The sequence below is a fragment of the Drosophila innubila genome, chromosome X (genome assembly GCF_004354385.1).
Source record: "Drosophila innubila isolate TH190305 chromosome X, UK_Dinn_1.0, whole genome shotgun sequence".
Lineage (NCBI taxonomy): Eukaryota > Metazoa > Arthropoda > Insecta > Diptera > Drosophilidae > Drosophila > Drosophila innubila.
Window position 1 is genome coordinate 40,111,424 of NC_047626.1, and position 16,153 is coordinate 40,127,576.

General features: G+C 38.1%; 1 long non-coding RNA gene across 2 annotated transcripts; it reads left to right on the forward strand.

Moving 5' to 3' along the window:
* Nucleotides 1–4,327: 4,327 nt before the first annotated feature.
* LOC117794034 lies at nucleotides 4,328–8,622 on the forward strand. 2 transcript variants are annotated; one of them, XR_004618344.1, is made up of 5 exons: nucleotides 4,328–4,623; nucleotides 4,685–6,626; nucleotides 6,678–7,302; nucleotides 7,377–7,711; nucleotides 7,771–8,622. It is a non-coding gene; the product is annotated as an uncharacterized LOC117794034 (long non-coding RNA). The 2 variants fall into 2 exon arrangements; XR_004618343.1 differs by having other exon boundaries at nucleotides 6,713–7,302.
* The last annotated feature ends 7,531 nt before the right edge of the window (nucleotides 8,623–16,153 follow it).

Here is a 16,153-nt window from a genome sequence, read left to right on the forward strand (position 1 = left end):
AGTTTCCAACAACTGAGATCGAGTGGCTCAAGATATCCGAGGACTACTTGTCAATGTGGAACTTTCCAAATTGTATCGGTGCAATTGATGGCAAACATATTGTCATGAATGCTCATCCCAAGTCTGGTAGTATTTTTTACAATTATAAAGGTACTGATTTATTTTTATGTTTTAAAACACTTTAGTGACTAATTTTTTTATATTATTTTTTAGGGAGCTCATAGCATCGTCTTAAGGAAGCGCGTCGGATAGAGGTGTTTTTCGCCACACGAGTCTATGTGATGGTCTACAAAATAATATCTTTTGAAAGAATCTTATATCATTCCCCTCCTCGAAAAAGGTGGTAAGTCTGATATTTCGAACTACAGAGGCATTGCAAAATTGAAAAAATCCTTGTTTCTTTATTGCAGCAGTATATTGATCGAAAGGTTTAGTCCTAACTTACAAAATGGCATACTAAAACTTTTTCTAATTCACCTGGGTCATGAGATACTGGGGTGTAAGTGGGAGGGGAAAAATTTGTACGATCGCAGCTTGTGGAGCCGTTGGGGCTTTTTGGTAAAATTATTTATTTTTTAAAAATTCTTATCGAAAATACGCGTCGATTGATACCTCGGTGACCCAAATCCATTAACTGGTTCAAAAGATGCAAAAATTTGAAATTTTTAGTGGACTTCTCAAAATGAAATGAAAAGTTTGTTTGTCTGTTTGTATCAAAGCGCTAAAGAAGCTTAAATGTAATGATGGGGATTTATTTCTTTTCGAAAGTCTAGAAATGTTTGTTCTACTACTTTTTGAAAAACCGCTGGTTTAGCGGAAAAAAGCTAAATCCCGGTAAAACAGTTTCCAACAGTTCAACAGTTTCCAAACCATAGATATGTTCTATATATCATTGGAAAGGTGTGTTTGAGGGCTTTTAGGCGTACCTTTAAACTTTTTTTCTAAAGTACTCAGGTAACATTTTACAGGTGAAATAAAGTTTTTTAGCTTACATCTTGGCGATTTTTGACATAACGGCTCTAACGATTTCTGTTAAATGTTATGTTAATATGTTGTAAAACGAACAATTTCGCGTTTTTTGGTATATGAAACATTAATTTTGGTTAAGGGGTTTGGAAGATATTACCTGTTTAGTGAATATCGGTCGAAAATCACGTTTTAGTATAAAAAACTTTTTGGTTTTATGAGATATCTCAACCAAACTGATACAATATGCATTTAACTTGATTTTATATATCCTGACCAATGTTGGTTCCAATCGAACCACTATATCATATAGCTCTCATAGGAGCAATCGGGCGAAATTCAAGTCTAAGTATGAAAAACTTTTATAATTTTTTTGTACAAAGAAGTTCACCCTTTTTGCTCACAGTGCAAAATGCCAATTTTCGCTTATTTTTATTAATTTATATTTTTATTTAAAATTTTTAGATTAAACTGAATTTTGTTTGTCACAAAATTGGATATCAGAAATTTTGGGGCTAGAAATTGCTTTCGTCACTAGACTTTTACCTCGTGTAGAAGTTTTTTTTTGTGGGATATCAGAAATTTTTGCAATTGCTTTTGCTTTTGACATTGTAACTTTATCATTAATGCAGTCAAAAAATATTAAAAATTTTTTTTTCTTTCTATGACTGTCCGATCAGTTCGAGTTATATACCGATCAAAAGGTTTAGTCCTAACCTACAAAATGGCATACAAAAACTTTTTCTAATTTACCTGGGTCATGAGATACGGGGGTGTAAGTGGGAGGGGAAAAATATAAATGATTGCAGCTAATGGGGCTGTTGGGTCCTTTTGGTAAATTTTGACCACTGTGCGTAAAAAGGGAGAGCTACCACGAACATAAAACTTACTCTTTGCGCACAGTGCACAATGCCAATTTTCGTTTTTTTTTTTTTTGTGGTTAATTTATATTTTTATCTAAAATTTTTATATTAAACTGAATTTTGTTCGTCACAAAATTGGATATCAGGATATCAAAAAGAGTGAGCTTCTCAATACATAAAAATTATTTTTTGCGTAGTGCCGAATGCCAATTATCTTCTTTTTTTTTTTTTTTGATTGATTTATATTTTTATTTAAATTTTTTATATTAAGCTGAATTTTGTTCGTCACAAAATTGGATATCAGAAATTTTCTTTGGCTAGAAATTGCTTTCGTCACTAGACTTTACCTCGTGTAGAGGTTTTTTGGTGGGATATCAGAACTTTAAAATATATAAATTTATTTGTTGAATTTCTTGCATATTTAAAAAAAAAATTTCTTTTATTATAAAGAAAACTAGGGGCTCCGCCCGTGCTAGCTTCGCTCAAGTTTCCAACAACTGAGATCGAGTGGCTCAAGATATCCGAGGACTACTTGTCAATGTGGAACTTTCCAAATTGTATCGGTGCAATTGATGGCAAACATATTGTCATGAATGCTCATCCCAAGTCTGGTAGTATTTTTTACAATTATAAAGGTACTGAATAATTTTTATGTTTTAAAACACTTCAGTGACTAATTTTTTTATATTATTTTTTAGGGAACTCATAGCATCGTCTTAAGGAAGCGCGTCGGATAGAGGTGTTTTTCGCCACACGAGTCTATGTGATGGTCTACAAAATAATATCTTTTGAAAGAATCTTATATCATTCCCCTCCTCGAAAAAGGTGGTAAGTCTGATATTTCGAACTACAGAGGCATTGCAAAGCTATTGCCAAGCCAATCCTAAATTATTTGAAAAAATCCTTGTTTCTTCTTTGCAGCATCTCTGTAAATCAATCATTTCCCCTGCACAACACGGCTTTATTAAGGGTCAGTCCACTACGACCAACTTGCTTGAATTTACCTCACTGGTAAATGATGCATTTTCAGAGAAAAAGCAAACTGATGTCATCTCAAAATGAAATAAAAAGTCAGTTTGTTTGTTTGTCTGTTTGTATCAAAGCGCTAAAAAAGCTTAGATGTAATTATGAGGATTTATTCCTCTTTGAATATCTAGAAATGTTTGTTCTACGACTTTTTCAATTTCCCGCTAGTTTAGCGGGAAAACGCTAAATCCCGCTAAAATTGAAACAGTTTCCAAACCATAGAAGCTACAGATATAACTTTTTTTCTAAAGTAGTCGGGTAACATTTTACAGGTGATATAATGTTTTTAAGCTTACATTTTGGCCAATTTGAAATAAAAATATAAATTAATAAAAAAAAATAGCGAAAATTCGGCACTGCGCAAAAAGTAAATTTTTAGTACAAAGAAGCTCACCCTTTTTGCTCACAGTGCAAAATGCCAATTTTAGCTTATTTTTATTAATTTATATTTTTATTTAAAATTTTTAGATTAAACTGAATTTTGTTTGGCACAAAATTGGATATCAGAAATTTTGGGGCTAGAAATTGCTTTCGTCACTAGACTTGTACCTCGTGTAGAGGTTTCTTTGAGCGATTAAATTATGTTCGATATTTCGTGTTTGTATTTGCCTTCGATATTCAATATTTAACAATTATAACACCTAACAGCAATGAACGGAATACCATTAACAAAAAATGTATACAAACATCAAAATCTGACGGTCTGGCAACCCTACAATCGCTGGTGGCGCGAGCAAAATAATTAAGTTAAATGTGAACAAATTATGTAAAGTGCGTAACCTTTGAACAAATGTACAAGTAAGTGTTATTGATTATGTGTAATTCATATAATATGCACGCGTGTGATTGTAAATATTGTGAATGTGTATGTTAATCGTAAATGTTATGTGTTTTGTGTAATACGGCCTTCCCCAACCAAAAGAGCTCTTGTGGGTCAGAGGGGGGGCATCGACAACAATTCAAATGTAAGTATTTGTGACGATATAAGTTGACAGTGTGATTCAATTAAACTAATACTGGACATAGAGAAGGATTAAGCTCTGACGTCAGGCGCCAACGTAGGCCACCGCCCACACCCTGAGATTGAGAGTCTCATGCTCTACCGACTGAGTTAGCCGGGCCTAAGCTCACTGCTTCAGGTCCTTGGCATGAAAGATCCCGAGCGAAGTGCCTTGCAGTGTCTCCAACTCAACTTGCAGTGTTCCCAACTGCCTTCACGATCCGGCACTTGACGTACTCCCGGCAGAATTTGGCGTTAATGTTTCGGCGGAAATCGCTGAGCACAAAATTCCGCTTGTACACTTCCTGGCCAGGTAAGTACTGTATCCTCCGAGCCTTTAGGTTGTACCTCTTCTCTGCTTTCTCGTAGGCCTGATGTAACGTCTCCCGGATCCTGGCTCTGTAAATCTGCTGCTTCTCCGAGCGGGCCAACGGTGCTATCGCCGCATCCTACAAAGCACCTAGTTTTCTCGCCAGTGCGTAGTCGGTACCGCTCAGGAGCATGTGTTGCCCAAACTTGGCAAAGTACGGCGACACTCCTGTGCTCGCATGGACTGCACTGCATAGAGCCGCCTGGATCTCCGGCAACTTTTCGACCCACGTCGTCTGGTCTTCGCTCACGTGAATCCTAATTGCTGCCAGAACAGACCGATTTACGCGTTCCGAAGCATTCGTCTGCGGCGAGTAATTTGCGGTCTTAGTTTGGGTGATTCCATGGTGATTTATGAACGCTCCGAGCTCCTGCGACGTGAACTGTTTCCCGTTATCGGTATGTATCACCTCCTGTACTCCAAACTGCGGAAATATATCGTCCTTTAAAACCTTTACAGTCGCTACCGCTGTCGCTTTTGAGATTGCTCTGAGCCATACAAACTTTGTGAGATGGTCAAGTGCGATGAGAAAATACGCGTTTCCTTTCCTTGACCTCGGATACTTTCCCAGGAAATCCAGGTAGATCTTCTGCATGGGACGGTCCGTGATCACCTTCTTTCCCATTGGAGGTCTGGTTATTTGGGTGGTGTGCTTCGTCTCCTTGCACGTGTCACACCCTAACACATACTCCCGCACCTCTACGGTCATCCTCGGCCAGTAATAAAACTGCCGGAGTCTCCCCAGCGTCTTGGCCACACCTTCGTGCATCCTGGTCTCTCCCTCGTGTGCTTGCTGAATAAGAGTGCTAGTGATGGCTTCCGGAATCCACAACTTCCACTGGAACTCCTCCGTGTCCTCACGAGCAAACTGAGCGCGTTTGAACAGGAGTCCTTCCTCGACTCGAAGGTCTGGGAACTGTGCTCTGTTCTCCTCCACCAACTGAAGCCGTTCCAAGTATTCGTCGCTCTCAAACGCCGTGGTTTCGAAATCGAAGATATTCAGCTCCTCCAACTTGAACGGACGGGACAGCATATTGGCCACCACGTTGTCCTTTGCTTTCCGGTGCTCAATCTTGAACTGGAACGTCTGCAGAGCCATGGACCACCTCGCCAGCCGCCCCTCCAAATTCTTCAAAGATCCGTGAAGATCCGGCGTGATCCGTGATTATGGTGAAAGACATTAACTCCACGTAGGGTCTGAATCTCTCGACGGCCTTAACCGCTGCCAAGCATTCCTTCTCCGTGACGCTGTAGTTGAGCTGCGCTCCACTGAGAATAAAATAAAATATGGACGCTTAAAATCCGGGTGAACCAGGACTTGAGGGCATGGAACGCTGTGATCGCCTCATCTGTCATCTTGAACTTCGTCTTCTCCTTCAAGCAATCCGTCAGTGCTGCAGATAGACCTGAAAAGTCGCGGATGCATCTGTGGTTCCACCCGGAAGTTCCCAAGAATCTCCTCAGCTGCCGTACGCTTTTTGGTACTGGAATTTGGCGAATCGCTTTCACCTTTTCTGGATCCGTTCGCAACATCCCCACGCCGATGACATATCCCAGGTACCGAAGGTACTTGAAACATAAGTTGAATATCTGCAGCCCGATCGTCAAGTTCGCATCGCTCAGACACCTCGCCACCTTGGATACTAGTGCCATGTGTTCCTCAAGCGTTTTGGAGATTATACGCAGATCATCCAAGTATACAAACACCTTACCTCGGAGTGCCTGGGGTATGACGCGGTCCATCAGTCGACACAACCTTTGTGCAGCGTTGCACAATCCAAACGGCATCATCCGAAATTTATAGAGAGGCCGACCCGGAATTGTGAAAGCCGTGTACTCCCTACTCTTCGGATCGAGCTCTATCTGCCAGAACGCGTGCTTTAAATCAACGCTGCTGATATACACGGCATCATCCACTCGGTTCAGTATCGACTCGATGTTTTGGAGCGGATAGGCATTGTAAAAGGATTATTGTTAATATTCTTTTAAAAGAAAACACTTGCTTCTTTTTAGTTGTCCCAATTCGTAATGAATCGGTCTCTCTTTATTTCAAATGGACTCAGCTTAAATTACATAAAAGGTTTTGGAGTGTTGCTCAAAGCAACGGCAGAACGGGAGTATATAGCATGCCATATGTATTTGTATATATGGTTATATGTACATGGAGAAGGCATATACATTGGAATGCGCTTGGGACCGAACGTTCAACATTTGGTTTGGGCATATGACCACTTTACATATTGTATACACTACAATATGGTGGGCATATGCTTGTTCGGCATGTAACATGCTACACTCCGAGTCGCAGCATCTCATCCACCTCTGCATACAGCAATTGCTGGACTGCTGGAGACACCGGATAAAACCGCTCCTTTACGGGCACTGCTACCAGCTGGTCTAGGTGAGTCTTCCCTAATCCTTCACGCTCGTATGATCTAAACTTGACCTTCAGTGCTTCCACTCTCTGCTGTTGTGATGCATCTAAAGAGTGTGGCTCGACGGGTACGCTCTTCGTCAGAAACTCTGACTCCACCAAGTCCAATGCCTCGACTCCCACGATGTTATGTGCAAGTCCGAACTTCCGCCAGAAATCGATACCTAAGTAAAGGGGCTGCTGGAGAGAAGGACACACATACAGCGTAAGCGATCTTTCCATCTTTGCGTACTGGACCATCGCGTCCGAAGATTTTGTGCCTCGTGCCTCCTGCTGCTTGCACCGTGGTCTTCGTTGGTGTCATTCGCAATCCCAGCTGCTAAAGCAATTCTAGCCCGCCTGCTCCCAGCAGACTCACGGAAGCTCCTGTGTCCAATAGACCCAACACGAGATGACCATGCAGCTGTACTTCGGCAAAATCCCGCCTGTTGCCATTGACCACCATCTTCACCGATTCACACACCCGTCGGCGTTCCTGATTCCTTGACTGGTATCGTGTTCTGGGTTGCTGCACTCGGGAAGTGGTTCCGGCCTGCGTGTTTTCTTATGTGGATTGCTGATCGAAGATCCGTGCTCTGGCCTCCTCATAGGCTACGCGCCGAACTTCTACGGGCTATCTTACCGACCACTTGGGCTGCTTAGGGTGCGTACTACCTCTTAATAATATGATATTCTTTATAGTATCTATGTTTTCCATTTTTTTTTTTTGAACTTAAGGCTAAATTGTTATTGGAGGAAGTATCTAGTTTGATGGTGGGAAGGCAGGAAGGAGAGCCGTTACGGTCCGAGAAGGGGGTGTCCAACCTGGATCTGAGAGCCAACATCTCCTGCAAGTATTCTTCGACGCTTTCGCCCGGTCGTTGACGACGTTCCCTAAGCTCCTGCTCTTCCTCGAAGCTGGATTTCCGAGTCTGGATTTGGACTTGCAACGCATATCGCAAATTGGGCCAATCCATCATCCGCCCGGTCCTCGCATGCATCCAGAATCAATCCTTCGCTCGACCGTCCACTAGCAGGTGGAAATCTCGGATCACCTCTGACCAGGGCAACTGGTAAGCTTTCTGCATGTGCTCCACGCGAAAGATAAACTCCTTTACCGGCATACTTTTAGAGCTTCCATCAAACGTCAGCCTGCGACGAACTTGCACAGCATCTGATCTGGATTCCGCGCGTTCGGCCGTGTTTGACCCTGGTGAAACGGCCCGGTGTCGCCTTCGCTCGTGGCTTGGCCGACGACTCTCATATCCGGCTTGGGCTCTCTGCTGCCTTTCCAGTTCCCTGCTTTCCATCCAATTTCCAGCACCGTGTTGAGCCGTCTCCTTTGAGGGAGCCGCGAGTGATCCTGCTGGTTCTTGAAGTGGCTTTCCTTGAGAGGGATCCGCTTGCTTCGTGTACCTAATGGTATCCTGGATATCCATCATAAGCCCTAGCATCTCTGACAATTGTGTCTCCAAAGCCTTAAACATGGCGACGTTTATTGCCGACCGAATCTCACTCGGGAGTTCGTAGGGCGCTGCATTCCCTTCGGGATTAACCCACTGGACACCGGCATTCGCCTGTTTCGGGAATTCGGAATAGCGTTGTTACGGTACTGTTCCTGTGCGCTGACTTGTGCCTCCCACGGCACCCTGTAGTGACATATCCGACTCCATTGGGGGCAAATCTTGCCTTTCAGCCTCTGATTCAGCGCTGTGTTTAGCAGACTGCGCCCGCGTCGTGACACCCAGTTCCTCTACTCCTCTATTCCGGCTGGCTGCGTCTTAATTTGCGCCCCACCGACGGATTGCCTTTGTTGGCCACGCTCATTCCCTGTTTATCCCGTTTCAATAACTGTCCTACTTCTAAATACTTTCTTGCTAATCTGTGAATCTTCTTTTTCCTAGCACTGGTTCCAGTTACCATTTAAATTTGTTATTTATTTAATTTATTTAATTTAATTTAACGTATTTATAAATATATGTGCTTTTGGTTCAACCAAAATAATAAATATATCAATTAAAAAATAACAATTAATATATAACAAATAATAGATAACAATAATAAATAACAATAAAAAAAATAACAAAGAAAAATGTACAATTTATTTTACTCCTATAATTATAATATATTTATATACGATTTTTTATATAAATACCTATAAAATATTCCTACAATAAATTTTACTAATATTTATCAGCAAAAAAACTTCAACAAAATGTAAATAAAAACAATTATTTGTTTTCAATAATTGCTTAATAATTTAATTGAAAAAGCTAAATAGCTGACAAATAAACAAAAAACATATACACTAATCATGAACTATCGTACGCACAATTCATAGAAAAATTGGGTGAGATGAATATTTGTCGGTTATAATCGTTGCTGCCGCTTGCCAGCAGGCACCTACTAACACGTCGGCTTCCTTTGGTCTATGGAACGGTAGCGATGCTAGACACTGACCAGACTGGACAACAAGATTTATGGCCAAAGTGCTGGTCTTCCCTATCATGTTCTACGTATATATACATATCGATACATATATATAGTGACATATCCACTACACATACCCACTTATATTATTTAATACGACACCTCACTTATGTATGCCTTAGCACATTCCCGTATCAAGAAATAAGATATCAATAAGAATAGAGGGCCAGTGAAAATAACATTTCAAGTGCTCCCACGAGCCTAATGTTAACATAAACATCCGCTAGCTCACTAAGGGTCAGTATTGTCAACGCGGCACAAATCCAAGCTGTTGCTTAGCACCCCAAACGTTCGTTATCTTATAAGAGCGATCCCTAAGATCTCTGTTTACTTAAGAGCAGATTCCATATCCAAGATTCCACAGCCGAGGTTTGCTAAGCGTCGCCAACACTCTTTATGATTGTTCTAGATTTATTCTCTAACTCGAATGCTCGCCTTTTCCGTATTATAAATAAAGTTTATTTTTTTATAACTAAACCGGATTGAACATTGTTATTGGCGCAGCCGGTAGGATGTGTTAAGTGTTTTTGAAAAATTGATCAACTGAATAGACTATTAAAGGATTCGCTATATCCCAAGTCAAATAACGTTGAACTTTAATAAAGTGAAACTAATTTAATACACATCCGCTAAAGAACTTATGTGCGTAAATAAGTTACAATAAATCAAGTTTAACCACTAAAGGATAACTAATTTCCTAGGCTAAAACAAAAGTGATTGTGCTTATTTAAACGTAAAATTAACTTTGTGATTTTGTGACCACTAAAGGATATTTACTATTCCAGGTCACATTTTCGAATCAAAAAGAAAACAAAACCAAAGTTAAAATGGTACCACCACCAATAATGGAGCTATCAGGGCATCACCTGAAGCAAGCCCTTGGACAAATCCAAATAATTCAAACCTTCGATGGAACAACTGAAGAGCTAGCAGCCTTCATAAGAAGAGTCGATTATGTTCTACAACTATACCCAACCCAAGACGTACGACAACACAGTGTCCTATATGGAGCCATTGAGATGCAGACGACTGGAGCAGCTCAACGTGTATCCCAATTGCGGCAGCAACAAATTGGACAGGATTAAGGAACAGCCATATCGATGAATTCAAAACACAGCCGCCCTATCAAGAACTTTTACGTAGATTATACAATACCAATTATAATGGCAGTGTCCGTAAGTTTATCGAAGACCTAGAGTATAAGACTTTTGTAATATCAAACAGGTTAATGCTAGAAGGAATACCTTCAAATACAATTTTATGCACAAATGCCATGAACAACACAGTTAAGGACGTAATTTCAAGAAAACTACCAGACAGAATATTTATGGCACTTGCTAGACATGACATTACGACAGTAAAAAAATTGAAACAGGTAGCACAAAGAGAAGGACTGTACGAAGCTAACGTTTCGGACCGACCAAAACCAAACGGTAACAATAATACTTCATACCCATCAGGCAATGATTCTCTCAGGAATAATGGAAATGCATATCAAAGCTTTTATCCACAAAATATGCATGTTAATTATCAAAATAATAATCCGCAAAAACCGAACGAAAGCAATCAGCAATTGCATCAAGAATTCAAACAGAACCTCAATCAAGGTAGAGTTAGTAACCCAATGAATTACCAACCAAATAGAAATAGCCCTGGTACTTCAAATCAACCAGTCAAAAGACAATGAGAAAGTAATAGTGGTCAGTACAAAATGGGTACAGCTGAAAATTTTCATCAAGCAGCCTCGGACCCCAAATCAAAGAAACCCCTTTATTCGATTAATTATGAATAACCAACATCTCAGGTGTGAAATAGATACAGGATCTTCTATTAATTTAATGAGAAAAAATTTTCTAGAATTCCCAATTACCACTTGTAAACTAAAAGTTCATACAATAAATGGAAATATCAATTTCAACCAAAGTATTTCTGTAGCCCCTAACAAACTCTGTCCGTAACACCAAAAATTTTATACACACGAATTTTCAGAAAATTACGATGTACTAATAGAGAATACCTCGAAGCCAATTAATTACAAATTAATAACAAGGAAGAAGTTGTAATTTTGAGCGGGTATCAATTTATCATGAGATTTAATCATGAAGACTTTGTAAGGGACAATACAGCATTTAATAGCTGTGAACCACTACTTACAAAAGACACCGCGATTGATTGCCTGGACACACCTCTTACAGAAGATAGGCCTTTTAATTTCGCAATTGAAAATGAACTTAAGGAAAGTAATCAGTACAGGTTAGAGCATCTCAATGAAGAAGAAAAAAATAAATTAACTAAAATCTTATTCGAGTTTAGAGACATACAGTACAAAGAAAATGAAAATTTGACTTTCACCAGTACAATTAAGCATTTCATTCAAACTAAACACGAAGATTCCATTTACAAACGACCATACAAATACCCTCAAGTATATGACGAAGAGATAGAAAAACAAATTAAAGAAATGATAGATCAGGGAATAATTCGCAAATCAAATTCCTCTTACTGCTCACCAATTTGGATTGTACCAAAGAAAAGTGATGCATCGGGAAATCAAAAATTTAGAATAGTCATTGACTATCGAAACCATAATGAAATCACAATCGATGATAAATACCCTATCCCGATAATGGATGATATATTAGACAAACTTGGAAGATGTCAATATTTCACTACCATTGATCTAGCAAAAGGCTTCCATCACATTCAAATGGATTCTGATTCAATTCCAAAGACCGCGTTTTCAACAAAAAACGGCCATTATAAGTATACTCGTATGACTGCAACTTTTCAACGTTGCATGAATAATCTTTTAGAAGATTTTATCTATAAAGATTGTTTGGTCTGTATGGAAGATATTATAGTATATTCCACTTCATTGAAAGAATACATATTGTAATTGAAAAGAGTTTTCAAAAAGCTCAGAGAAGCCAATTTAAAATTACAGCTAGACAAATGTGAATTTATGAAAAAGGAAACCAAATTCCTTGGGTATATTGTAACAACTGAAGGTATAAAACCGAACCCAATTAAAGTGGATGCCATTCAAAAATATCCAATTCCAAAAACAACAAAGGAAATCAAATCATTCTTAGGACTTTGCGGTTACTATAGAAAACTTATTCCAAACTTTGCAAACATTGTAAAACCCATGACATTGAAATTAAAGAAAAACGCAGTTATTGACGTAAAGAATTAAGATTACATTTCAGCTTTTGAAAAATTAAAAATACTTATAGCTTCGGATCCAATGTTAATTTACTCCAACTCTGAAAAGCCGTTCTCATTAACTACAGATGCAAGCAATATTGCTATAGGAGCGGTACTATCTCAAGACTATAAACCTATATGCTACGCAAGCCGAACACTAAACGAACATGAAATAAACTACTCAACAATTGAAAAAGAACTTTTAGCCATTTATATATCATTTAATATATCAGGTCCTATCTGTGCGGGAGAAAATTCGAAATTCTCAGTGACCACAAACCATTAGTTTGGTTAAACAATGTTAAAGAACCAAATATGAAATTACAACGATGGAAAATAAGACTTAATAAATTTGATTATCACATTAAGTGTGTCCCAGTAAAAGAAAACTATGTCGCAGATGCTTTATCAAGAATTAAACTAGAAGATAATTTATTAGGAGAAAATTCCAACAGTACAGCAGCAACAGTGCATAGCGCACAAAAAGATAATCAAAGTTATATTTCAATAACAGAAAGACCAATTAACTATTACAACAGACAAATAGAATTTATTAAAAGTAACAATAATGAAGTTAATGTATTGCACTATTTTCATAAGACTAGTCCAAATAATTTAACAAAAGTAATGAGATCAAATAAAATGCTAACAGACATTTAAACATATGCTGAATTTAAAAAATGTATCGTTAAAACACATAAGAAATTATTGCACCCAGGTATTGAAAAATTAACAGTAATTTTCAAAGAAAAATACTACTATTCAGATTATCAGAATTTAATACAAAACATTATTAACGAATGTTGAACTTGCAACATTGCTAAAACAGAACATAGAGACACAAAGCTAGCCTTTGAACTAACTCCAGAAAATCGCTTCCGCAAAAATCGAGTTGTCAATATTTCGATATATTTTTACATCACTAATTTTTTTCGTGTCCCTACCAGCTTAAGCTGTAAACTTCAATTCAATTAATAAATGTTCTCGGACCTGATCATACGTGTATTTAAAAACTCAAATTATACACGTTTTTTACATTCTAGAAAAATACCGGTTTGCCATTAAGGAGATTGGACATTTTAAAGACAATTTGTTTGCATATTGTGATAATATTTTTGATTTTTGGCCTATGCACTGTGGGAAAAAGTCCGATATTTTGGCATAAAGTCAAATTATTTGTTGTTCGAAATCTTAAAATGTTTTTGATTTTCTAAATCTAAATTTTCATAAATGAGAACAATTTATTTTTATTTTTTTATCGGGACTACCCTTAATGTTTGAGGCTCGATCAAAGTCAGTTGATTTAGAGTTGCCACGTGAAGTAAAAGCACGCCAATTTCCTTGCAACTTTAGCGCAAATTGTGTCTCTTTGGTTGACAAAGTAAAAAAAGTGTCAATACGAAAAATGTTAAATAAGTTGTTAGAAAAGATTTATAGTATTTGTGATTAGTTGTGGCATTCCGTGTTTCTGTATTTTTAGCTTAAAACTAAAAAATTTGTTCAAGTTCTTACTCACCTGGTTCTTGAGATATGGGGGTTGTTGGCGCACTTCAGCTCTTTAAATTTGATATTTTAATATTCTTCGTATTTACACAATAAATATTTTAAAGTCTAATGTAAGTTAGGTTTAGGGCGAAGCGACAGCATAATAATGCTGTAGTTGGTCTGTCTGGGCGAATTCGCCTCGCTTCGCCACCTTAGCTAAGATAGACTTAGAACATAAAAGTTAGTTGTCAAATTACACTTATACATACAGCACGAATCGCAGTCTCGCCTTTTCTTGTTTCGATAGACTTAAACGCCATCAAACTCTTATCGTTGCTGAATAAAGCAAATTAAAAATTATATAAACTCATATAATTTTTCAGGGGTGTAAGTGGGAGAGGCAACACTTAAACGATTGCAGCTAATGGGGCCGTTGGGGCCTTTGGTGAGTTTGAGTGCTTTTTGGCGTACACTTAAACTTTTTTTTCCAAGTACTAAGGTCGCATTTAACAGATGAAATAAGGTTTTTAAGCTTACATTTTAGCGATATTTGAAAAACTGACACGTGACATATTTATGAAATAAGGTTATAGTCAATAAAACTCCGCGTTTTTTGGTATATCACACTTATCTGTAATAATTCGTTTCGGCAAGGTATTACCGATTAAGTGTATATAGTAACATATCCACTACACATACCCACTTATATTATTTAATACGACACCTCACTTATGTATGCCTAAGCACATTCTCGTATCAAGTAATAAGATATCAATAAGAATAGAGGGCCAGTGAAAATAACATTTCAAGTGCTCCCACGAACCTAATGTTAACATAAACATCCGCTAGCTCACTAAGGGTCAGTATTGTCAACGCGGCACAAATCCAAGCTGTTGCTTAGCACCCCAAACGTTCGTAAAATTAACTTTGTGTTTTTGTGACCACTAAAGGATATTTACTATCCCAGGCCACATTTTCGAATCAAAAAGAAAATAAAACCAAAGTTAAAATGGTACCACCACCAATAATGGAGCTATCAGAGCATCACCTGAAGCAAGCCCTTGGACAAATCCAAATAATTCAAACCTTCGATGGAACAACTGAAGAGCTAGCAGCCTTCATAAGAAGAGTCGATTATGTTCTACAACTATACCCAACCCAAGACGTACGACAACACAGTGTCCTATATGGAGCCATTGAGATGCAGACGACTGGAGCAGCTCAACGTGTATCCCAATTGTCGGCAGCAACAAACTGGACAGGATTAAGGAATGCCCTTATCGATGAATTCAAAACACAGACGCCCTATGAAGAACTTTTTCGTAGAATATACAATACAAATTATAATGTCCGTTAGTTTATCGAAGACCTAGAATATAAGTCATTTATAATATCAAACAAGTTACTGCTAGGAGGAATAACTTCAAATACAATTTTATACACAAATGCCACGAACAGCATAGTTAGAGACGTAATTTCAAGAAAACTACCAGACAGAATATTTATGGCTCTTGCTCGACATGACATTACGATAGTAACAAAATTAAAACGGGTAGCACAAAGAGAAGGACTGTACAAAAATAGCTATTCGGACCGACCAAAATCAAACGGTAACAATAATACTTCGTACCCATCAGGCAGCAATAATTCTCGCAGGAATAATGGAAATGCAAATCAAATATCCACAAAATATGCATATTAATTTTCAAAATAATAATCCGCAGAAATCTAACGAAAGCAATCAGCAATTGCATCAAGAATTCAAACAGAGCCTCAATCAAGGTAGAGTTAGTAACCCAATGAATTACCAACCAAATAGAAATAGCCCTGGTACTTCAAATCAACCAGTCAAAAGACAACGAGAAAGTGATAGTGGTCAGTACAAAATTGATACAGCTGAAAATTTTTATCACGCAGCCTCGGACCCCAAATCAAAAGAAACCCCTTCATTCGATTAATTATCAATAACCAACATCTCAGATGTGTAATAGATACAGGATCTTCTATTAATTTAATGAGAAAAAATTTTCTAGAATTCCCAATTGCCACTTGCAAACTAGAAGTTCATACAATAAATGGAAATATCAACTTAAACCAAAGTATTTCTGTAGCCCCTAACAAACTCTGTCACACCAAAAATTTTATATACACGAATTTTTAGAAAATTACTATGTATTAATAGGTAGAGAACACCTCGAAGCCTGTCAAGCAACAATTAATTACAAGGAAGAAGTTGTAATTTTGAGCGGGCATCAATTTATCATGAGATATTATCATGAAGAGTTTGTAAAGGGCAATACGGCATTTAACAGCCGTGATCCACCATTTACAAA